The 27007-nt window shown below is 34.5% G+C and overlaps 1 long non-coding RNA gene and 1 pseudogene across 1 annotated transcript; both read left to right on the top strand.

Annotated features, from left to right (window-relative positions):
* The first annotated feature begins 1033 nt into the window (after nucleotides 1-1033).
* On the top strand, nucleotides 1034-18284 carry LOC141567870 (uncharacterized). Its single transcript, XR_012490807.2, has 3 exons — nucleotides 1034-1136; nucleotides 17193-17351; nucleotides 18040-18284. It is a non-coding gene; the product is annotated as an uncharacterized LOC141567870 (long non-coding RNA).
* A 6884-nt stretch (nucleotides 18285-25168) lies between these two features.
* LOC109457592 (protein farnesyltransferase/geranylgeranyltransferase type-1 subunit alpha pseudogene) lies at nucleotides 25169-25826 on the top strand (annotated as a pseudogene).
* Nucleotides 25827-27007: the final 1181 nt, after the last annotated feature.

Genomic DNA, 27007 nt, shown 5'->3' with positions numbered 1-27007 from the left:
GGTTTTCCAAACAAACTTTACTAAAATAAGGATCAAAGAAGAAGCCTTGGAAGTTACTGATAGGTAAGACATTTAACACTCCAGAAGTAAATGTTTGCATTTCAAAGCAGGCTGAGCCACAGATACCTTGCCTGGGTTGTAATCTAGGTAACTGTTGCTTTATCTTCACCCTGGAGACATTTATTTACAGTCCAAAGGGAGAGAACCCATAATCCTTCCTTCCCCTTCTTATCCTAAGGATAATTCATTTACATAGCAGCAAAGTTTTCCCTCTTTCTCTTAGTAGTTGAGAAAAGGGACAGTACCCCTTTCCTACGTATACTATCAGGCTCATATTTTTGGGTTCCCAACCTATAATACAGTCATCATTACCTGTAGGGTGATATCTAATCTTGCTCTCTTTGCATCGCTCCAGAAGGTGGAGAATTGTGAAAAGAGGAAACAAAATAGTTATTGTATTACTTAATAATTAACATGTGTGTGGCCTAAAGTACTCATGTCTACTTTCAGAATATTACAGATCAATATAGATATTAAAAGTCATCAATATGTTTTCAGTTCTTTGAAATAAAGGCTCAAGAATATGATTGCTGGGTTGTATAGCAATTATATAATTAGCAGTTGAAGAAACTTCCCCCTATTTTCCAGGGTAGATGTACTCTTAGTCTCACCAGCAATGTATGATTGTTATAGTTTTTCTGAATTCTCACAGCCTTTGGTATTATGACTTTTTCTTTTTAGTTTGGCTCTTCTAATGTTATGGTAGACTGAACGGGTCTGCTCGCCTGCGTGCACTCAAGCCAAATAATAACATACAAGAAGGAGTTTGCAGCCAAGAAAGTATTGTTTATTTAAGGAGTTGGCACCAAGTTGGGAGACACAGGTGAGCCAGCGTTCTCAGAAACCTGGCTCCCTATTGGCCTCTGGCTGGGTTATATAAGGGAAAAATCATTCATCATGGTTACTATGGGAGCTGGAGCTGGGGGCTCTACTGATTGGTTCGGGCTAAGGCAGGAAGTTTTAGCTTCAGGTCCTGATGTCAATCATGTCAGTGTGCTGTCCGGTTCCCTGGGGATGCGGTCCGTGGGATTGTTCCACTATCACGAGTCTGGAGCTGAAACATCACTGAGGCCAAGGTGTTATCTTTGTTTTACTAAAACCTTATTCTAGTTTGAGTTTTTAGTTTGTTTGTTTGTTTCTTGGTCATGGTTGATAGACCTGAAGCTTTGTTAAGTGAGTTTGGTGACCAGAACCTAATGCCCTAAGGGCTTAATGATTAAAAGGAGGGAACATACAGCACATGCATAGGTAAGAGGTTCTGGTGGCAAGAATGAAGGTGAGTCATAGTTTTGTCAGGATAAACAAAGTGAGCTTGGATGAAAGCAGAACGCATGCTAAAGAAACAAAGTTCATGTGCAGTTATACTACGTAATAAGCATATAATGATATCTCCTTATGGTTTCAATTTGCATTTCTCTAATATCTCACGATATTGAATCTCTTTTCATATGCTTACTTATCATCAGTACATCTTCTTTGGTGAAATGTCTATTCATATCTTTTGTCATATTCTAATTGTATTGTTTGCTCTTTTATTGTTAAATTTTGAGAGTTCTTTGTATGTTCTAGATTTTTGACAGATATATGCTTTACAAATAGTTTCTCCTAGTTTGTAGCTTGTCTTTTAATCCTCTTAACAGAGTCTTTCTCAGAGTATGGGTTTTTAATATTGATGGAATCTAATATCAATTTATTTTATGTATTAAATTTCTGGTATTATGTCTAAGGATTATTCACTTAGTCCTGGGTCATAATGAATATCCTATCTTATATCTAAAAGTTACATTATTTTGTTTTATATTTAAATCTATGATCTATTTTGAGCCAATTTTTAAAGAGCCCAGAAATAACCCTCATATATATGGTTAATGAATATTTTATAGGGAGTCAGGAATATTGAACAGGGAAAGGATAATCTCTTCAATGAATGACATTGTGGAACATGGATATTCACATGCAAAAGAATGAAGTTGGACCCTTATCATGTACTACTCACAAAAACTAACTTAAACTAGATTAAAGACTTAAATGTAAGAAATGAAACCAGAAAGCTGCTAAAAAAAAAAAAAAAGAGAGAGAGACAGAAAAAGTTTCTTGACCTTGGCCTTAGCAAAGAATGTTTTTTTTGTGGCACCAAAAACACAAGCAACAAAAGCAAAAATCAATACATGGAACTACATCAAGCGAAATAGCTTTTGCACAGGAAAAGAAACAATCAACAAAATGAAAAGGCAACCTATAAAAGGGGAAAAATATTTGTAAATCATATATCTGTTAAGGGACTAATATCCAAAATAAATAGAAACTGATACAACTCAGTAGCAAAAAATAAATAAACACAGGTAACCCTCGTATAACACGGCACTTCTATAACACGGTTTCACTCTAACACGGTTCGAGAATTGAGGAAAACCCTCACACAACATGGCGTCCTAGAACACGCTGTCACTCTAACATGATTTGAGAATTAGAGAAATCCCCGAAAACACAGAGCATAATAAGAGCTTTTAAGAGCAAAAGATATCTCATTCAAAATTAGGGAAATCCTTGAACGACACGGAACATAATAACAGCTTAGTAGTGATGACAAAGAAAACATTTAATACATATTAATATGTTTTTCTTTTGGCGAAAATTGCTTTAATAGAGACATTTCTCTTAATTATAAAAACATAATAGTATACGTTTTTTTTTTTTTTAATTTTTGGAAACTAATCCTGTTTTTTTGTACTAGTTCTTCGTTTCGTATAACATTGATTCACATAGCACAGCATTTTTAGGTAACCCCCGTGTTATGCGGGGGTTACCTGTAAAATTAAAAAAAAAACACATTAAAAATGGGCCTGAATAGATATATAGACCTGAATATATATATATATATATATATATATATATATATATATATATATATATGAGAGAGAGAGAGAGAGAGAGATCTTATTTGTTTATTTTGTTTGTTTGTTTTTTAAGGAAAACATACAAATGGCTAACAGGTACATGAAAAGGCACTTAAGTAGAGGGAAATATAAATCCAAACCACAATGAGATATCACCTTATACCTCTTAGAATGACTATTATCAGAAAGACAAGAGACAACAAATCTGGTGAAGATATGAACTAAAAACTAACGCTTTGATCCATTTTGAGTTAATTTTTGTACAGGGGCCATAAGAAAAGATGAAATAGTGCCATTTGCAACAACATAGATGGAACTTGAGATTATTATGCTAAGAGAAATAAGTCAGACAGAAAAAGTCAAGAACCATATGATTTCACTGATATGTAGGATATAAAAGTGAAAACAACAAAGGAACAAGACAAACAAATCAAGAAACAAAAATTCATAGACACTGACAATAGTTTAATGGTTACCAGAGGGTAAGGGGAGAGGGTGTTGGTAGAAGAGGGTAAACAAGTCAAATACATGGTGACGGAAGGAGAATTGACTCTGGGTGGTGAACACAATGTGATATATAGATGATGTATTACAGATTTACACACCTGAAACCTATGTAATTTTACTAACCATTGTCACCCTAATAACCTTTAGTTAAAAAACAAACAAACAAACAAACAAACAAAACCAAAACCTAACCCTTGTGTGCACTGCTGGGGGAAATGTAAATTGGTATAGTCACTATGGAGAACAAAAAATTCAAGAAATTCAAAACAGAACTAACATATTATCCAGCAATGCTACTTGTGGGTATATATCTGAAGGAAATAAATACAAAACAGAATATTGAAAAGATATCTGCAGTCCCATGTTCACTGTACCATTATTCACAATAGTGTCGATGTAAGAAATGTCCAAACCTATAGAGAATTTTTATGAGTTTGTTTCAGCCAAAACTGACAATTGCCAGAAAGCAATATATAAAATGCTCTGGAGAGTGACAGTTTTGCAGTTTATTTTACACATTTGAAATTAAGGAGGGAACAGAAGAAAGATTACATAAGACTCGGAGAAAGCAAGGCAGGGACTGCATTACAGGATAGTTAACAAGGTTATTTGTTTTTCTGTTGGTGGTTACATTTATTTCAAAGGTGTGTTGTTAACCTAGATGCACAGAAACAGTGAACAGGGCTTGTTTAAGGCAAAGATAAACCTTTACTGAAAAAAAAAAAGTTATGTGTCAGGGTGTGACTAACCACCATGACCTCCCCAGTGTTATCAGATCACCCTGTGAGGCTCCTTTCAGTAGAAACCCTTTTTTGTCCACAACAGTCAAAGTATGGAAACAACCTAAGTGTGTATTGACGAATTAATGCATTGAAGGGAAGTCGAGTTTGCTACCGCAAAACATGTCTTTTGGGATATTGATTGTGGTTATTTTTAAGAAAGAAAAGACTCAAGAAAAACCTCGATATACCCCTTAACTGTCTAAAAGGAATTTAGATAGAGGACATGCTCCAGGAAGAGCAAAATCATCATATATAACAATACTTTAGTATGAACTACTGTGTAATAGACACGGAGGCACCTAACAAGACCTGTCTCATTAAAGCCTCACTGTGCCCCATTGTAAAAAGTGGCCCAGAAAATATTTATTAATCAAATATTTGTTTTCATATCTCCCCATGAATTTCTTTCCTGCTCTTTGAAGTCCCAAACCTCAACCCCAGTTTACCTTAGGTAAGATGGCACATAAGCCCTAAATACGTTGTCTGTCCTCTGATTTCATATTCTTATGTAACCTCCGTATACATGTAATAATTTTGTAATTTTCTGTTAATCTATTTTATATTATATATATGTATACATATATACATATACATATATACATATACATACATACATATATATATATATATATATATATATATATATATATATGTATATATTTGGTATGCCAAAAATGTATAACATTTTAAGAAAGGAGAAAACTCTCTTCATCCAGACACTTCTGATTATAGCAAATTACTGCTTGAGCAACATTGACAAAAGTGTTCACTTGTATGCATATTTTTTGGCACCCCTGGTACATGTACAGAGGGAGCAAAAAAAATGTATACACATTTTAAGAAAGGATAAAACTGTATCAAAATTATAATACTTGATATATACTGTTAACAAAACATGAATACAAGTCACGTTTGACTTCTGCAATTACAGGAGGTGATCAAAGTGGTTACCATCTGCGTCCACACACTTCTGATTATGGCTAACATTGCGTAGACTTCTGTAGTGTGGATGTAAACTGTTCCAACACAATAGCAGAAGAAGCAGGACTTGTTGTGTGAAGCCTCCCGGATCTTTCCTTGTGCACATCACACACAGTACCATGTGTCTCAAACTTATCACGAATGCGTGTTGGAGATTCTGTTGCATACTCACACCTCCATTGTCGTTGTACTTCCACAACGTTCTCGAATTTCAAATACCGGATCAAAATGGTTTTGCACTCCTCAAATGACAACTGTGCTTCTGCCATTTTCCTTGACTGTCCTGCCTGTCACATGGTGACGCTAGCATTCATTTGATTAATGCCATCTTTTGAGAAAACGTCATACCTACACATTGCTACTGTAGTTGAATTCAACTTCAAAAAGTAATTCACTCATAGATAACATCTCTTATAATTTATACATATTTTGGCTTTGGCACCCTCAGTACACACACACACACACACACACACACACACACACACACACACACACTGGAATATTATTCAGCCATGAGAATATTTGTATTAACATGGATGGATTTTGAGAACAATATACTGAATAAAATAAGTCAGACAGAGAAAGAGAAATATAGTATGGTCTCACTTGCATATGGACTCTAAGAAGCTTAAATCACAGAAGCAGAGAGTAGAACAGTGGTTGTCAAGGGATGGGGGAGGGTGGAGAAAAATGGCAGATGATAGTCAACAAGTACAAACTTCCAGTTATAAGAGTAATATGTTCCAAGGATCTAATGTACATGATGGTGACTATAGTTAATAGTACTATACTGCATACTTGAAATTTGCTATGAGAGTAAATTTTAAATGTTTTCTCATCATAGCAATAACAACAAAATAGCAATCAGGTAATGTGAAGGGTGTGGTAACTAACCTTATTGTGGTAAACATTTCACAATATATACATGTTTCAAATCATCACACATATAAACTTATACAGTGTCACATGTCAATTATATCTAAATAAATCTGGAGAAAATATCACAAGATACAAATATTTCATTATTATAGAAATCAAGATTTGGTCAGGAAATGGATTGTTCTATTGATAAAAGAAGCTCACTGGGATTAGAATAATTTAGAGAAACAGAGATTGTCTGACTTACATAATTAAGCAAAATTTTACTTATACCGTGTTGCCTTCCAACATTAATAGAATAATGCTAAGAATACTTCTAGTCAAAATATAGAGTTGTATCTACCAATCCATTTTCAGTTCTGTATCCACACTTCATCTATCACATATTATCAAAATAAATCAAATCTCATAAACAAAACAAAACAAAAAAACAGTGACACATTATCCATTATTGATGAGAAGTCTTTGCTTTCCAATGGAAATTTCATTCATAATTTAACACTTGAATTATTGCTTAGTTTGATTCCATAAATGTGTAGCAATATTGGGTGATTGGTGAAGCTTGGATCCAATAGAAAGCTTTTAAAACACAAAAGATGCAACTACTTGAAAGGACTGATTAGAAATAAAAGTGTGAAGAGTTTGTAGATTAACTTCCTGCCTACAATAGGAAGTGATAACAGTCACTGTTAGAAGTGCTAACTTTAGAAAAGGAATGGGGCTTTTCTGTATTTTAGGTGAAGAAAGGAGATGTGAAAAACTAGAGGCCTATTAAGAAAGAGAATAAGGAATTTGAGAAATTATATTCAGTACCTGTCACATACATGGTTCTCAATGCATATTTACTAAATTATACAAAGAGTAATTGCTATGCATTTCAAGGGGACAACCAAATTATTATTTAAGAATATGAAGAATTACTATATTTAATAATTCTGTTTTTAGAAAAATATATTTGACATAGATACACATTCTTTGTGGTGTGTTTATCATTTAATTATTAAAGGGTTCATGGTCAATTAGGCTTTTTAGCTGGTGACTCACTGCCCCATTGTTTGCCTCTTAGCAGCTAAATAATTTTTACTTCATAACATAACTTAGAGACAAAGAACAGCATCTGTGTGGTTTGCCTAACACTGCACACGTGTGAAATGTTGGTTAGGGGAGATGAGACTTTGTTTTCGTGATGCAGATATATAGAACTGATTAATAAAATGTACGATTTTTTTATCTGGATGTTTCAGCTCTACAGTGTTATATGTCCATCTAGGCTTCATTTTTGTTGTTGTTGTTGTTTTTTTTAATTAATGAAATAGCATGAGCAAAGGAGAGAGAGAGAAATAAAGATAAAGTGATAGAAAGAGAATTGAAGAGAGTAAGATACTCTAAGGCTGTAGGAGAGCCTGCGAAACTTCCTTAATATTCACCCTAAACATAACTATAGTAAGAGGTCAGGATCAAATACTGTAATATGTGCTTAATGATCTGGTGGATGTGGAGCACAAGGAATTGAGGAAATGTAAAAAGAAAATGAGAAGAAAAAAGAATAATTGTCTAAATGCTTAATAAACAAAACTGTGAAATTTCAAGTTATATTTCTATTAAAGGAATGAAGCCTTAAATATAGATCTACATTATATAAAATTTTCAACCTATAAATAAATGTGTCTCAAGTGTGGTAAATTATTCTTAAAAAACAATTACATAGTGTCCATGATTTCACCATGTCAGTATAATTGTTAAATGTCTTATGTGTAAAATATATATATAAAAAATATCCTTTTGATCTTGCTTCTATAATAATGAGATCCACTATTTTTTTTCTTATTAGAATAATATATTGCATTGTAATCATTTCTCTGTTATTATAAACTTCTCTAATCTCACCTTTCTTCTCTGCTTATAAAGTGTAAAATTGGATTCCCTAATATTAAAAATAAATTTTATTGACCTTATATAGTGAATATTAATCACTTGTGTGCAGCTCTTGACATCCAAAATTTAAGCTCCAGTGAAGTGACTTACACTGTCATGGTGTTATTAATTAGTCCATTCGCTCACTCATTATTCATCATGGCCCAAAGCAGTTTTGATCCTCAACTGTTCTCCCACAGCTGACTAGTTTGTCTAATTGGGGCATGAACTAAACTCTGCAAAGTATTTTGCATTTGTTTCTGAAGTAGGACAGTGGGTTGGCGTTAATATATCTTTTCCAAATATTCTCAAATCAAAGAACAAGGCTACATTTGCCTGATTTATGCCTTTGCTCCTGTTCTCTACGCACTATTTAGAGCTCGGTGTTAAAGTTAGAAGAACACCCTTTTCAATTGATCATGTCTTTATGTACCTTCCCCCCCATATATCAAATGAGGGGGTGGGATGGATGATATTTAAGGTGTTTTGAATCTGCAATGTTTTATGACTCCAGCAATCTCAATATATCCATTATTTTTACACTACTATATTAACCAAACTATGGGCAAAAAATGCGGAGAGAAAATGACATTCAGTATTACTATAGAAACTCCAAGTCTTTTTATTTTACTTACAATGAAACGTTATGCTAAATTTATTAACAAACAGCAAAGTTGTTATATTTATATTTCTCTTAGGATCCTTAAGCTTATTTATACTTTGAAAGACGTGCTACTAAATAATCAATGTCCAAAATACAATCAAAAGGAGGGATAAAAAAAAATCAAAAGAATGAAAGCATCTTTCACTCAATGGTTAAACAATATCATGAATTTATTTTATCTACTGAATAGATTAGTATCATTCTATAGAAAAACATGATGGGGTTTGCAGCTGGACCCTAATGAATGAGAGTAATTTAATGAATTGAATATTTTTTGTCTCCATCCAAGAGCTGAGAAAATAAAAGGACCTCATGTTGTAAATTAGCTGAAAATGGGAAGTCTATGTTGTTATTACAAGTTCTGTTGGACAAAAAGACAATATTTTGTTGGAAGGCAGTTTGCAATTACAGCTTACCTATTTCCAAGAACTGATAAAAATCCAAGTTCTAAAACATCATGGCAACAATAACAAGAACATGAAAATATTGTGTGTGGGAAGCTTATGGATAACAAAGATATATTAAAGAATAATGTAATTCCTGTCAGATTCTGCCCCTTTTAGGGTCAACCATTTTTCCAATTCCAGTCATTTTCCCGAAAAGAACCATTAACCTGTATTTTATCTGAGGGGCAAAAGAAGGAACATTATGGCATGAAATGGGCTCTAAGATATCTTCATTGCAACATTGGATTTGAAACAGTCATTCTCATTTTTTTCTAAGCTCTTAGCATATTTTTACATATAATTTATGAGGACTGATTAATTATCTTCACCAGAAATATTAATATTTGGATTTGTCTCCGTATCTGTCAACAGATTAGTAGACAAATACTAATAAATTAATGGTATTACATATAATCTATGGCATGGATTCTTAACCTTGGTTGAATCTTAGAATTACCTAAATAGATTAAAAAATAAAATACTGATATCAGCGGCTTAACCAGGCAAATTAAATCAGGAGCTCCTAGAGTGGGACTGGCATTCCAAATAGAGAGCTGACATCAGAACAATTAAACTGGTATAAAAGTGCAAAACATTCTAATGTAGTTTAGATTATTTCACTAGTCTTTTCTAATGGATAAAGAGATGCAGTTAGATAAATTGTAACATAGTTTAATCCTGGAGTTGCTATGATTTATGACTTAAAAATGTATATGTGTAAAATACATATTATCCCAATTCCAAAGCAAGCCATCCTAACAAGATAATATCTCTAATTTATTTATTGAGATATATTTTTAAAATATATTTTCTGATGAGTAATTAGAAGATGTGACGCACAAAATGGCAGCTCCCAGAAATAAACTTACAAAATGTGATATTTTTACCAATTGCTTCTTAAAAACCTATTAACTTGATCTCTGTGGTCCCATCTGTTTGGTCTCTTTAACAATTTTAGAAAAGTCGTATAAAAATATGAAAAGTAAGTCGACACATTTTAAAAAACAATGCCCTGATCCTGTTAGTAATTTCTGACTGTCGAAAAAAAATGAATACAATGGTTGGAAAATGTAATTAGGGTTCGATAAAGAAAGAACACAGTCCCTGACTTCTGGAAATTGATCTGATGCTCACATCTAGACCTCAGTGCTATTACAAATTTATTTAACTCTTATAGCTAAGCCATATTATTGTCTTGTTGAAGGTAAACAACTTCACAAAGCATTTATTTCAGACAAGGGCACTATGTAACCCATAAAATACCAAACATCTCCCTTTCTCACTAAGCGAATAACTGCTGTTTTTTTCTATTAACTTTATTCTTTTAATTTGTCCTGCTTATAGATAAAAAATATTGAGATACACAATGATACGCTTTCTCCAGCTTTCTGACAACACTCAACCTGGAACAAAACCCTGCTCCCTTAAGTCCTCCCCAAAATTACCCAACCAAAGCTCAAATCCTTAATAGATTCCTTACAATACTCGCTTACATGGTTCACCATGATGTGGGTTTTCCTTCACTAAATGAGTAATTAATCTACCTTGTTTAACTACAAGCATGTAGTTTGAAAGAGAATTCCCACTCTTATTCTGAGACTTTTCTCTACCTAACCCTGCTTTTCTTTCTGATTGGTATGTTGTTTCTTTAAATAATAACAGTAAATCGGGTAAATTCAAATATCACTAGTTTAGAGCTATTCTACTACTCTTAGAAGATTTGCTTCTATCTTCTGAAAATCATTATATATTGAATTACAAATTAAATCTCAGCAAGAACATTATTTCTTTGAAGACACCCAATTTTTTCCCTACCTCTCCTTTTTACTCACTACAGTAAAAAGGGTTTTGTGCATATAATAATGTAGTATAGCCTAGGTCTTTGATGTTCCTTTATCAGCCTGGTATTTCACTAGCCATTTATATAATTTTTCTCTTCAAATGTATGTCTAAAGTATGTCAAACTTTAAGGTACGCAATTGGTTCTTTCACATTGTTCTATCAGAAAATATATTATTATACATGCACACAAAATATAACATGTTTCTTATTTATCTTTCCATGCATACTGCCCTAATGTCCATCCATTTTCTATCTTTTTTCTGATCATCTTTTATTTTCATATCCATGAAAATAAGCCTCCAACCTACATGATTGCAAGAGCTATTTTGTTATAGCTTCTCCATGTTGATTTCTTCTTATAATGAAATTATAATTTCATTTGAAATTATAGAATATAAGGTATAAACATTAAAGAATGTGTAGAATGTATAGAATGTAAGGTATAAAAATTAAAGAACGGAGTCTTGAAAAATCAATATGTGATAAACTTCTGATAGATATGAAGTACAGAGCCGGGAATTTTATGGTTCAGTATTTACTTTTCTAGGTTAGTGTCTAATTCATCCACGTGGTAACTGTAGGATCTGCCTTTCCGTAGGTGGAGAATTTAGTCAAAAGATCAAACTAGAATTTTAACACAGAATTTTTTATTTGATTCTGGTTAAAAAAAAAAAAGAAGAAAGAAATGTTTTTCATGTTGTATGCTTTTACCATATATGCAGTTGGGTTTCCTACTTTCTTACCAGAGAAATGAAAGAGCATCTAGATAAGAGAGACACTTGAAAGGATGCATAAATATGAACTGAAACTTCAGATGAATTGACTGGATCAGTGTCATTTGACTTCTCAGTTTTCTTATTCATTGAGGACTGAACATAGTCTTTTCTTTGAACTCTTGGAGACAAATTAATACAGTATATACCGTGATTACCTGAAAATTAGACTGGGTCTTATATTAATTTTTGCTCCAAAAGATGCATTAGGGCTTATGTTCAGGGGATGTCATCCTGAAAAATCATGCTAGGGCTTGATTTTAATAAATTAGGTCTTATTTTTGGGGAAACACAGTAGTATCCCCCCATCCATGGGAGATATGTTCCAAGACTCCCAGTGGATGCCTGAAACCACAGATAGGTTTGAACACTATATACACTATATATTTTTTCACATACTTACATAACTATGATAAATTTTAATTTATAAATTAGCGATAGTAAGTGATTAATAACAGTAATAATAAAATAGAAATGTTATAGCATCATACTGTAATAAAAGTTATGCGAATGGTTTGGGGACATTATGAAGTAAAGTAAGGGTTACTTGAACACAAGCACTTCCATACTGCAATAGTCAATCTGATAACTGAGAAGGCTACTTACTAAGTGAGTAACTGTTGGGTAGTCTGTACAGTGTGAATATGCTGGACAGGGGGGTGATTCACCTATTGGGCAGGACAGAGAGGGACAGCACAAGATTTCATCATGCTACTCAGAGCAATTTGCAATTTAAAACTCATAATTTTTTTTTTCCATTTAGTATTTGTGGACCATGGTTGACTGCAGTTCACTGAAACTGCAGAAAGCAAAATTGTGCATGTGCCAGGAGCAGGGAAGGGGTGAATTATAATAATGATTTAAGAAACTTTTTACACATTAGTTTGAATTAGACATTTGTCACTTTCAACCAAATAGCTTAATTATTAAAAGGAGCATTATAGTGCATTTTTTAAAAATTAAGAATACTGTGACTGTTGTGGTCTTTCAACCAAATATATTATTATATAAAAATAACCATTAAAAATCCTTAAAAAAGGCAATACTTTCTTAGACAATAAAGAGAAACATATAATAATAATAATGATGATGATTTTATAGAGAAAATAATTAAATGCATTCAAATTCAGAATCTCTATACAATCACTTTGGTATAGCAACTAAGGAGTGATCACAATGGAATACCATGTTTCCCCGACAATAAGACCTACCTGAACAATCCATTCTAACATGTATTTTAGAGCAAAAATTAATATAAGACCTGGTATTATATTATTTACATTATATTATATTATATTAATATTATATTATATTATATTATATTATATTATATTATATTATATTATATTATACTATACTATACTATACTATACTATACTATACTATATTATATTATATTATATTATACCCATTCTTATATTATAGTAAAATAAGACCAAGTCTTATATTAATTTTTGCTTCAGAAGACACATTTTGCTCTAAAAGACACAGAGCTGATTGTCTAGGTCTTATTTTCAGGGAAACACGGTATATAGTAATGACCTTGAGAGGAGAGGAAACATGTAGTAACTTCACATAACACTGATCTTACACACATTAGTGTTATGTGAAGTTACTATATATTTATTAAATGTCATTTCATCACATTTAATTCTTTAAAAAAAATTGAAAGGTATTTTTTCTATGCTACAATTAAGATATCTAAGTCTCTAAAAGATTAGTTTATTAACTCAACATTGCAAAGCTACCATGAGAAAAAAAGTTGGATTTTCAGTCAAAAGAATTGGAATTAAATCATTGATTTTGTCATAATCACAATGATTTTCATTAATTATGGAAGAAAATAATAGATCTCAATGGACAATAGAGGAATAAAATACCAGCATAGATAAAGAAAATATGCAACATAATAGAATACCCAGGTAATAATAATTATTATCATCTATCATTTGTTCCATATATATGATATACAGAGCATGCTAAGTGTTTTACATTATTTCATTTAATACTAAAAACAACCATTTTGTTTTATTGTATTTTCCAAAAGCAACCATTTTAAAAACAACTGTATTACAGATGAAGAAAGCATTTAGAGATGTTATGTAATTAAACAAATGTGTACTATAAAATAGTCAATTGTAAATTTAAGTCAGATTTCTAATTCACTAATCTGAGAACTAAACCAAAATTATATGTAAAGAAAAAACAAAACATATGTATTAACCTGTGTAATGCAGTTTGAGGAAGTAATGACTTAGAAGTCAAAAGGAGAGATACAAATATATAAGCTATTTTATAGTTTGGTGGAATTTATATTTGAATCTAAGATGTCAGACTTTGGGGTTATAATTTGGGGTTATAAGTGATTAAAAAGAGAGGCAAGATTCCTCTCCACATGGAACTGATATCCTACGCAGAGAAAACTGATATTGAAAAAGAAACCAGAATATAAAACAAAATAATTACAGAATGATTACTAATAATAAATCAAGAGCACTAATTCAGTAATGGTTGGTAATATTTTTGAATAAGGAGAGGGAAAGAGCTGAAAAAATTTAGACGTAGACCTTGAAAAGGACTTGTCGGCCAATCAAATTGTGGAGGTTATAGGAAAGTAAGTATATATCAAGGATGAATTCTATTTGGATTAAGCGATTAGACAAATGATAGTGCCACTATTGAAACAGAAAATTCTGGAAGAAAGACCAGTTTTGGCAGAATGGAAAAATGAACGATTTTGGAAGAGTTAACATTTAGATTACACATATAAGGGATAAAGTCAAATATTTTGAAATAGGAGACTAGAGATCAAAAGACAGCTTCCTGAATTGAGATAGAAATTTTGGAGTCATCAATATAAGATGGAATTTAAAGCCAAAGGGCTTAAGGAGGTCATTCTGGAAGAGAATTTTCATAAGTGAAAGAACCATATTACTGAACCATGAGTTTTTAAATGTTTAGCAATTCAGCAGTGAATATAAAATTAAAGAACAGGTTATACACTTTACATGGTTTTCTTAACTACATTAGTTTAATATCTAGAATTTTAATTTAGTAATCTAATTGCATAATTATCCTCAAAGAACTTCCTTTAAGACTGTAGAAGGGGAGAACCTGGCCAAGCAGTTTTATTTTTCAGCCCTTAATTGCACATTGGCTCCTCACCAGTCAACGATGAATTGGGAGAACGTGAACGGACACATAGAGAACAGGAAACACACACACACACACACACACACACACACACAATGTCAGAGCTTGAAAATGAACTCTTTATTTTTGGGAAAACAGAATAAAAACAACGTACTTTGTTATAAAATGTAGTTCTAGAACCAACAGGATCTACATCCGTATATTTAGAAATTTTCTAGTTCCTCCCACTTTCATCTGTTCTTGATATTCACAAATAAACATAATGATGCTATTTTTTTGTACGTCTCTGATTAATTTCTTATCTAGGAATAATTGCTATTGTTTTGAATTCACAAACTAATTTTCCTTTAGCTTGACACACAGAGATAGAATAGGCTTAACATATAATGTAAATGAGAACAAATAAGATGCCGGGATAAAATCATAGCCTTTTTTTTTCAGAACAAACTAATAAAAAATTATCCTGAACACGTAAATGCAAGCAGAGCTTCTGTTGTCCTTGTAAACATATTGTGGAATACAATGCATTCTTAAGTATTATAAGGGGTAAGCCTTGTATATTCACATTGTATGTAAAAATTTGTTATTTAAAAGTGGTTCATTATCTTTTTCCATTGAATCAATGTAAGACATCAGTGAATACACCTCTGTAGCTTGAGAGTCCCTATGCATTACTTATTTTAAAAATTAAACACTTGTTTTTATATTTTAAGCCTTTTAAATGCATAAAATGTATTTATTTCCTATTTAATAGTATTTTTCAGAATTATTAGTGTAAACTGACAAGCCTGTTTTTCAAAAAGACCATGAACCAAATCATTAACACTGACTTACTATTGCCGAATATGCCAATAATAGATATTTTTAGAAAACAAAACATAAAAATATAAATTTTAAGGAAAAGGGAACTCTTTCTAAAAATTCTGGGAAAATTTTGTTGGTATGGTTTTTATTTCATCACAATTGGAAACCAGTAGATTGCTATAGGAAATAAACATACAAAGAGCTACTAAACATTGTAAAGATTACTACAATTTTATTTAGTACAGGTACCTCTCTATTTGTGTGATGTTATGAACCCTCACATCATCCAATATCTTTCAGTGTTGTCTTTGGAGGAGTTATGACGCTCATTAAAGATTATTAACATAACAAGATGAAAGTGTTCTCAGTGAATTAAGACTTTTAAATTATGCTTATTTATGAGTTCATTATTTGATTACTTGAAGCACTTTTATTTTCATTAGTGTAATAGTAGAACACGGCTAAATATATGAAAAAATGAACTTTAATCAGCATATATAAAAGAAAAAAAAGGCATGAACTTCTTATCTCATTGATTCTAAGGCCATGAAGTGAGGACACATGTTTGAATTGCTGTTGGCCAGGCAGTAGATCAACACCTTTGATAATTTTCATTGTATATATGCTCACACACAGTGTAGTTTGGAACGTAGTACTAGAGATAATAATAGAGCACTATCTTAAGAAATGTTGCATCATTAACACTATTGATGACATTGAAGTGCACTGAGAAATAAATTGGACATCACATTATTTGAATTAAAAGGTGACTTGGAAAAAATGGTCTCTCAATATGAGGAAGACATAGGAATACTTAATTCACCTTTCCCATTTTGTCTCAGAGTGGCACACAGTAATTTTTTTCTAAAATAAGTTTAAAATTATTTCTTTAGATATGACACCAAAACATAGGTAACAAAAGCAAAAATAAACAAGTGGGACTACATCAAACTAAAAGTTTCTGACAGCAAAGAAAATAATCAACAAGAAGGAAAGGTAACTTATGGAAGGGGAGAAAATATTTGCACTCCATATATTTGATAAGGAGTTAATGTTTAAAATATATAAGGAACATATCCAACTCAATAGTGAAAAAAGCAACAATCTGATTAAGAAATGGACAGATGACCCTAATAGACATTTCTCCAAAGATGTACAAATGGACAACAGGAAAATGAAAAGATACACAGCATCACTAGTCATCAGGGAAATGCAAATCAAAATCACAGTGAGATATCAACTACAACTCTCAGAATGGCTATTATCAAAACAACAAGAAATGACAAGTTTTGGTGAGGGTTTGGAGAAAAGGGAACCCCTGTACATTGTTTGTGGGAATGTAAATTGGTGCAGCCACTGTGGAAAAATGTTCCTCAAAAAATTAAAAACAGAACTACTATGTGATCCAGCAATCCCACTTTTGGGTATAAGTCTCAAGGAAATGAAATAACTATCTCAGAGAGCTGTCTTCATTCCCATGTTCATTGCAGCCTTATTCACGTATCCAAGACATGGAAACAACCTAAGAAGATGTGAGAATGAAAATATATGTATCTATGTATGTATGTATGCATTCAGCTGTAATAAAGAAGAAAATCCTGCCATTTGTCTCAACATAGATGGATGTTGAAGGCATTATGCTAAGTGAAGTAAGTGAACAGAGAAATACTGTCTATCCTCACTAATATGTGCAATCTAAAAAGATTGAACTCATAGAAGCAGAGAGTAGATTGGTGATTGCCAGAGGCTGGGGTTGAGTGAAACTGGGAGTTACTGGTCAAAGGGTATAAACTTCCAGTTATAAGATGAATAAGTTCCAGGGATCTAATGTACAGCAAGATGACTATAGTTAAAAGTACTGTATTGTATTCTTGAAAATTGCTAAGAGAGTACATCTTAAATGTTCTCACACAACAATAAAAGGTTATTATCTGAGGTGATGGAGGTGTTGACTAATCTTATGGTAGTAATTATTTCCGAATATGTAAGTGTATTAAATCAACACATTGTACACCTGAAACATAAAACGTTATGTCTATTATGTCTCAGTAAGGCTGATAAAAAAGTATCTTTGTTTAGGTACATTTAAGATTCCACAGCTTTGTTCTTTATAGGAGAAGGATCAGATCCTGCTGAGGCAGGATTAGCCTAGGGGCCTGACCTACCTCCCCTCCAGGCTGCAAGATAAGCTGCCTTCCTGGTTACACAAGTAACAAGAGACTCTGGCACATGCAGCTAGAGAAAAACAAGAACCAGTTTTATCCAGCAGGACCGTCCCTCACCAAGACCCGACCTTTAGCTAATTATAATGTCATTATAATGTTATTTTCATTGCAGTTACTATGACTCCCGTCATGTGCCTGATGCCATGACAGATCTGGAGGAACCAAATAACGAAGAAAAACCAGGAAACGGAGGGTCCCGCCCAGGGGTAAAACAACCAGATGTCACCAAGCCCTTCCCCTGGGAGGGATAATAACCCCTGAACAGAATTTCCTAAAGGCGACTTGCTCTCTGAGTTTGCCCAAATTTCTATGTCAAGCGTGTACTTTTGCTGTAATAAACTTCCTACACTTTCTGCATCTGTCTCGCCCTTGAGTTCTTTCTTGAGCCGAGACAAGGACCTGGTCACCACTTCTCCAGGTGGAGTTTTTTGGACATTCCCGTGAGCCTCCGGTGACACTATCAGCTGCCTCAAATGATTTGGGAAGAAAATATTGTTGAGGCATATAAACATGATCACATTCTTATTTATGCTTTGGGTAATTTCAGAGACTATAGAGTAAACTTTACTGAAATTACAAATATACAGCGCAGGAACTGAGTCAGAGGAAAATTGCTAGAAATTGTGTGTGCTTCAAATAAGAAAAATATTGGGTAAAATTCTAAGTTATTTTGTCTCTTACCAATTCAGATAGTGGACAAGCTGTGTAAATGTGTCACCATTAATGCATTATGCAAATATAAATTTATATTCTAGTTATTTCATTTTTTAGAATACACAAGGTCAGCCTTCAGGGCAGAATCTAACTGGCTGAGGATTTGTGAGTTTCAACGTGACCTTATTAAATCTGAACATGAAAAATAAGGAGGGAAGTAAGAGGACAAGCAAATGTCTTCTGTGAAAATATTCTCCAAAACAAGGCAGTTTTTTTAAAAAACAATACTCTTTAACAATTAAAATAAGTCTACAGAGTTCTGAGCAAGATAATGACATAAGCAGAAGAATCTAAGTATTTTTTCCCCCTAATTTCTACTGAAATACTCAACTGGGGAAACAGGGGCTTTCATAGATTTAAGGGCAGAAGTGAAGGCTCTGTACATTCTACACAAGTGGTATTTCAAAAAAAACCAATTCTGTTAATATTTGGTACATTGATAATGGGATTGAATTAACAACAAACAAACAAACAAACAAACAAACAAAAAACGTGTTAAATGCCCTGATATCTTCCTTCAGGCATATGTATCAAGAGAGCAATGTATTTTAGTATTGAATGAGGAGAATGTTAGCAGACACATATTAGCAACCCTCAGAGGCTGAGATTTCCTCATCCAGGTAGACATATCAATCACAAGAAATAATTTTCTGGAAATCAGTTCATCTCTTAATAGAATTGAAGTTGTGTGTGTGTGTGATGGCTTTCTATAGCTTCCAAACACTATGCTTCCAACTACCTAAACTTGCTTCCCAGTACCTAAGCACTATGCTTTCAAGTACCTACAGTTGAAAGATTCATGCCATCTTCCCGTGTGTCTTTGGTCACACACATGCAAAACATTTTTTAATTGAAATATATTTGACAGAAAGAATGAAACACACATCAAGCTAGAGAAAAAGGGATGTAGAGCACAAAAGAGAGAATAAATCTAGTTTACAAATACAAACTAAAACTGCAATGAGATATTACTTCATACCTGTCAGAATGGTTACCATCAATAAATCTACAAACAGTATTGTTGAGAATGTGGACAAAAGAGAACTGTTGTGCACTGTTGGGATTGCAAATTGGTGCAGCCCACTATGGAAAACAGTATAAAGGGTCCTCAAAAAATTAAAAATAGAACTACCTCATGACCCAGCAAGTCCACTTCTGGGTATTTATCCAAAGAAATCCAAAACACTAATTCAAAAGCATATATGGACCTGTATGTTCGCTGCAGTGTTGTTTATAATAGCCGAGATACGGAAGCAAGCTAGGTGCCCATGAATAGATGATTGGGTGAAGAAGAAGTGGTACATATACACAATAGAATGTTATTCAGCCTTAAAAAAATAATGAAATCTTGCCTTTTGTGACAACACGGATGGACCCTGAGGGTATTATACTAAGTGAAAATATTCTTCAAAACAGGGTAGATCCATGAAAGTGTATTATAATGAGATAGGATGTCTAAAGTTCATTTTACTAGAACATCCTGGCCACTTAATAGAAAAGTATATGAAGGTAATAAGGTGATGGAGTTGGAATTAAGTCTTTTGGAATACCTTTGATATTGAAGATAGAACTATATGCAACAACAATATGCTATGGTTGACCTTCGTAAGACGATGCCATTCATACAATCTGTAAAAATATGTCAGATGATCCAAGAAAATTAGAATGTCTTCAATATTAGTAACTAAATTTCATTAGAAACATTTCTAAACTATCATTTTCAAATACTCTTTATTTCTAAAGACAAATGTGCAACACTGCATGAGACATTTGGGGAAAATGCATTTCTCAAGAAAATGAGAATAATGTGAACTCATAAGAGCAAAAAGAAAGTAAAATTTTAAAGTGGTATTGATAAACAGTGACAAATAATGAAGACCATTATATCTTGTTGACTGTCAAGATGATAAAGTTTCCTGAGGAATATATCACAACAGACGCTATGAAACTGACTCACAGCTCAGTAGCAATTAGTACCCCCAAACCTAGTTAATAGATTTTGGCCTTGAAATATTTACCACTTACAAGAATAAAATAATAGTTCTCAGAAGATGGAGTACTTTATTGATTCACAAACTGGCCTCATACAGAGAGGGCAGGGAAAGATGAAAGAAAGAGGCAGAACATTCCAGATTGGCAGGTAGCAGGTTTAATAAGAAATGGAGCTTAATTATGAGGCTTGTCTTGAATGGCCAAAAGAGGAGGAGATCTCCTGCCAAAGCTTAAAAGTTTAGATAGAGGCCTTAGTTAGGGGCAGTTACATATACTGTCCAGATGGTCTCAAAAACACCTTAGGCTCTCAAGATTGTGTCCTTGGAACAGTTCCCACTTTGGAAACAGTGGGCAGAGCTTACATTCCAAAGTCAGGGGAGTGGATGAGGAGCCTGCAACAGCCCGGGTCAGCTCGAGGGTCAACTGGCAGTCATATCATCTTGATTACCTCATCCAACACCTTATTCTTCCTGTTAAGTACAACTCAAAATCCTGATAATTATATATTAAACAAAGAATGCGCAAAGAACATGGCAGATATCATAGAGACCTTGGGACTCAAGGGATAACAGCCTTGTGATTTCTGTTTCTTTTTGTTTGTTTGTTTTCTTTGTATATCTCAGACTTTGACCTAGAGAAGTTGGTAACCCAGAAACACCAATAGAAACAAAAGAAACTCAAACAAAAGCCTACTGTCTATATCCAAAGGATCAGAAATGTAGCATCCAAGCAAGACAAGAGACATTTAAACAATAACTGTTTTTCTCTAGCCAAACACTAGAGAAAACACCGAGTTGCCACCCCCTCCCATACTGTCAAGGCTGAGTGAGAAACCTAGACTTCCATACTCAAGGGGTTGGAATGAGAAGCCCCAACACTTACTTCAACCAGGATGGTGTCAGACAAGGTGATGTAGGAAGACAAAAATTTTATCCCTGCTAGCCACTAGAAAGCCTGCCACTGCAGTGTTAGTAGAGACAAGAGGGGGAGCCTGGAATCCCACTCAGCAGTAATGAGGTGCCCCTCCCCTATCTACTGGGTGGTAGGGAAAGAGGTGTAAAGGAAAGTCAGGCCTTTCACTATTTCCTAGTAGTAATGAGGCTACCCCCCACTATAGGGTCAGTGGAGACCATGTGAGGAGCCAGAACAGCCACTTCTACCCATCTGGCATGTGGAGTCCCCTCTGGTGTCAACACAAGCTGAATGGGGAACCTGACAGTCAGGGAGTGACATCCTATCATCCTCAACTATTGTATTGTCAAGGAAATCCAGATAAAACAAAAAAAAAAAAATTACTAAGATCTATAGTCTCAGAATATAATATTTAAATACCAGGCCTCAGTTAAAAATCACTCATCATGCCAAAAACAAATAAGATTCCAAACTTAATGAAGAAAGATGACAACAATAGATCCCAATACTTGTACAGTATGTGTACAAATCTTTGTATGTGACAAAGATTTAAACCAGAAATGATAGAAATGCTTTAATAAGCCATTATGAACATGACTGAAATTAATTTCAAAAATAGCCTCAGCAAAGAAATATAGATATAAAAAATAACAAAATGAAAATATTAGAAATAAAATACAGAAACCAAAATAAGAAGCTCAGTGGGCTGAAGCTTCACTTTCAAGATGGGAACAGCATGAAAATCTCTGCACACACTCACTCCCAAGCGAAAAAAGAAAAAAAAAAAAATCTGTAACAAACAAAAAAATAAACATTTAAAAATCTCTAAAAATGTCCCAAAGGCATAGAGAAAATGAATAAACATTTGTTTATTTGAGAAGGTTACTAAAACTCAGTAAGAACAGTTAAGGTTTTGTGGCATCTGAGACACTAACTATTCCGTGGCTCTTACTCCCACCCAGCTCAGCTTGATGGAACTTCCCCTCTGGTAAGTTTGTCCAAAGAAACAGATTCCTTCTCCTTTCATTCCCACTCAAGACTTACCATATTTCACTAAGAGAGAAAGACCACCCTCCATTCTTATTCCCTCCATCTCTAAGTTGAAAGGCTAAATTTATGGGCAGTGAAGCTGAGGGGTCAGGGACTCCCTTAGTCCACTGTGCCTCTACCCACAGGGCAGGGGTTCTATCTTGGACATGGCAGGCCCAGAACACTAGGACTCAAACGTTCTCTCCTCCGCATGCTCATGAGATAGAAGTTCCAGCTGGAAGAAGCAAGCTGAGAACAGGAAAGAACTCCCCTTTCCTCTTCCCCTGCCTTATCCAGTACCCAGACTAGTTGCTTAGATTATTTTTCAAGGAACAGAGCTCTAAAGCTGTCCGAAAAGTAACTGACAGAGTGTGTGGGGAAATCCAAGCTCATGGTGCTCTCAAAAACAATAGATCCTCTTAATTACGTACACGTTAAACCATAGGCCAACTAGTTCACCAGGAAGAACCAGGTAATGAGACAGTTAAGAAGAGACTTCAGTGCACATCTGAAGCTGAATGATAATGAATGTCAACCATAATTTTATATATATATATATATATATATATATATATATGTATATATATATGTATATATATATATATATATAGTCACAGGATGTGGAGTACAGCATAAAGAATAGAGTCAGTGTAATTGTAACAGTTATATACTATGTCAGAGGGGTAGTAGATTGGGGGAGGGGTTATCACTTTGTGAGGGGTATAAATATCTAACTATTACATTGTTTTGCATACCTGAAACTAATAATAATAATAATGATAGTAATAATAAAAAGCAAGTTGGGGAGGGCATGGAGGAAAAATTTTGGACGTGATGGATGTTTTTTACCTTGATTGTGGTGTTGGTTTCAGGGGTATATGCATATGTTCAAACTCATTAAATTGTACGCCAAAAAAAAAAAAAAAAAAGGAAAAGAGAGAGAGACAGAGAGAGAGAGAGAGAGAGAGAGAGAGAGAGAGAGAGAGAGAGAGAGAGAGACTTCCTTCATGGAGTCAGAACAAACTGCAGAAATTGGACTCACAAACTATCCCTGCCCAAAGTTAATCGAATTTGACAGATAAGTAGTGTAACCCAAGCACTGTGGAAACAATCTATTTGCAATTAGATTTGCTTAATTGGGGTGGGCGCGGGGGGGGGGGGGGAGCTTCAACTATGGTAACATAGATACCTGGGTATTTTTCTTCAGAAGGATTATAGGTGATCTCATCTATCAATACTCCTTTTAAAATTAATAAATAAAATCTCATCTTGTTTATTATGTTTTGTGTTTACTGGTTGAAAAATATGTATTAAACACTGTACAACTACATCAAATCTCTATCTTCAACTTAAATATGCAACACAGAAAACAAATAAAGAATAAACAATCAAAGCTGAGCAATGCACTAGAGAAAGGAGATGGAAAACAGAAAATGCATTCAAATTGGCTTCTCTTGTTTTGCGAGTAGATTGCGACTAACAAAAGGCATATGTTCTATAAAGACAATGAAAGGAGGGTAGTGATTATCTTTTTAGGGACTTCAAGTTATTTCCGAAAGTAGCATAACTAGAAAAGTTCTTATAGTCGAAAAAGAAAGTTCATGTTAGAGGAGTATATATGAAATGAAAGTAATAGTAAAGAGGTGTGATCCGAGATAAAAAGTAAAACAAAGTTCTGCAATTCTGAATTTGGAACCTAGGGTTTTTGCGTACTGACAATTTTAACTATATAAAAAATTTAAATGCCTGACTCATTCTTCAAGCCAATGAGAATTTAATTTCTGAGTAAGAGCATGACGATCAATTTGTCCTATTTTATTAGCATAGATCAGACAATATGAGAATATCCACATCAATATTTTGTATAAAATAAATGAAATCAGTATAATATAATTTTTCCAACTTATAAATTTTTCCTAATGTGAAAACAGATATATCAACTTCAATTTTTGCTTTGCCTCTTCACCTTAGGCTCTCTCTGGCAACAGGAAGCCACTGTATCCTACAACACAAACTAGACAACTGGCAATCCTTCTTTTTAATTTTTCCCAGCCATATCAGAAGATCATAAATAAAATACTTATTTCTTGAGGTAGGATATTTTCTCTAAAAACACAATTGGGAGCAAAATACAACACAATTTCTAAAAGAAATGAGCTGTATCTGTATGTCAGAAGCTGATTTAATATTTTCTTTACTCCTTTTGGAAACATTCTTTTGAAAAAGGCAATAATAAAATAATCTTTGTTTTGGGTTGTTGTCATTAATATCTTTTGTGTCAGCAGAGATTGTACTTATCTAAAATCGTTGGACTGCCAAAATTTTTTTTCCGCCTTACATGTGAGCAGAATTAATCTTGGTGAGTGATATTAAGAAGGTAAAGTTACATTTTTTTTTTTGGGGGGGGTGTAATTGAGTTCATAATCGTTCCTTTTGAAAGATGAAATATTTTGTGGTTCCATATTTTAATAAGTATATCAGAATGATTCTTTTAACTAGATTAAATAGCTATACGTTATGCAGAGCTTGTATTTAAAAATAAGTAACATTTAGGGGTGGGGTCTGCCGCCAACTCCCACAGCATCAGAGGCGAGATGCCAGCCATTGAGTGAGTCCAAGAGTCTGCACAGAGCAACGAGCCGGGTCAGCCTGAGCAGCTACCCTCCAGCCGTACCCCGGCCACCCTAGCAGCAGAAGGAAGTGAGGTGACCCAAGCAGAAGCAGTGGCATTCGCTCTGGATGACGGTTCCTGACCCTGGGCTTGCCCAAGTATATCTTGTATAGGGACGGAGCAGACAGGGTTGGAATAGATCAGGTGCTGTAGAACGGTGGCCCCAATCCAATAGTCCAGATCACTTATAGTGAAAAACTCAGAGATGTTTATGGTTATTTCCGGGCTGTTCTGTAGAGTGATGAAAGAAGTGAAGGAGTTTTAAACTAACCAGCTATGCTACTGAGTTAATGCAGCCAATTATACAGGATGGTATTTTTGAAGACTTCTCTTAAAGTCACTTCAAAAGGCTCCATATGAGGAAATGGACCAAGCACATCACTACAATAACTGAAGAACAGCCTCCAAGCTACCAAGGTTAGCATCATAGGTGTGTGTTAGTGGAATGGCTGTAAGGGCCATCTCAGGAGCTTGAGTTTGTTGCTGATATTCTTAATTAGGATGCAAAGAATTATCATTCCTGGCAACAGTGACAGTGGGTTATTCAGGAACTGGAACTTCAGGTTTACAAAACAGCTTGAGAGAGAGTACTCTTGAGGACCATCTGGGATCTAATCCAGACCAGGTAACTTACTAGCTATGTGTCCATGGAGAAATTAAGTTAGTGTAATTTGGCTTCTTCATTGTGTTAGGTTGATAATGCCTCCCCAAAATATGTCCCCATTCTAATTTTTCAATTTTTATTTATATGTTACCTTACCAGGAAAAAAGGTTGCATACATGGGTCGCTGTGCCCTTGGACCTTGGCAGATGTTGGGAACCAACCCCAAGAGTTTGTTCTGGAAGCTGGTGCAGCAGCCGTGGGCCCCTGGGCCTCCTGCAAAGCTATAGACACATGGTGGGTGCATGCACAATTCACTCCCCCACCTGGCCTCTGAAGTTTGTGACCCTGCACCATTGTTGGGCCAGAGCCTGGTCCCCCAGTCCTAGCTGAGGTGCTTCTGTTACTCTGAGCCTCTGACTTGGGTGGAGGGGGTGGGGAAGTAGGAGAAAAGCCCATTTGTAAGGATTGGTGTTTGTTTGATAGGTGGCATGAACCAGACTCCCACTGATAGGTCTGGGAGGAGGGGTCTTCACCACTTGGGGCACCGTGATGTTTCTCATCCCGGGTTTCTCCTACTGGCTGGCCCCCATGGAACTCCCAAGATTTGAGATTGGGCTTACTCTGGGAAAGTGGTCACGGCAGCAGCTTCAGGGCCTGATTTCCCCTCTTCTGAGCCACCTTTAAGCACAGACCATCCTCTTTCTGCACCTCCATCAGGACTCAGTTACTCCCCCACATACACATCGAAGCTACAAAATGCATGCATGTTGAAGGCTCCAGTCAGTGCCCAGTTTGCTCTCCTGGGAAACCTCACAGTCTATGCACCCAGACCAGGCAGCAGCCTTGGGCATCCCCCCATTGTGTTCAAAAGAAGAGAGCATTTCCTGATGGAGGCCTGAGGTAAGAGGTCATCTCCCCCATCACAGGGTGCTGGCAATAGAGCTGGGTCTGAGAAAGCAATTCCCTGAAGCTGTTTTTCCTGGAAAGGGAAAGGCTCAAGGAACATGCAGGGATGGTAACAATTTTATTTTTTGCTTGTTTTTTTTTTTTTTTTTTTTGCAGGTGTAATTAAATTAAGGATCTTGAAATGAGATTATCCTGGTGAGCCCTAAATGCCATAGCAACTGTCTTTATAAAAGAGAGGCAGAGGGAGATCAC

Source organism: Rhinolophus sinicus, chromosome 6, assembly GCF_057876585.1.
Source record: "Rhinolophus sinicus isolate RSI-liver-muscle chromosome 6, RSI-T2T, whole genome shotgun sequence".
NCBI lineage: Eukaryota > Metazoa > Chordata > Mammalia > Chiroptera > Rhinolophidae > Rhinolophus > Rhinolophus sinicus.
Note: the sequence above shows the minus strand (reverse complement) of the source record. Positions and strands in the feature narration are given on the sequence as shown.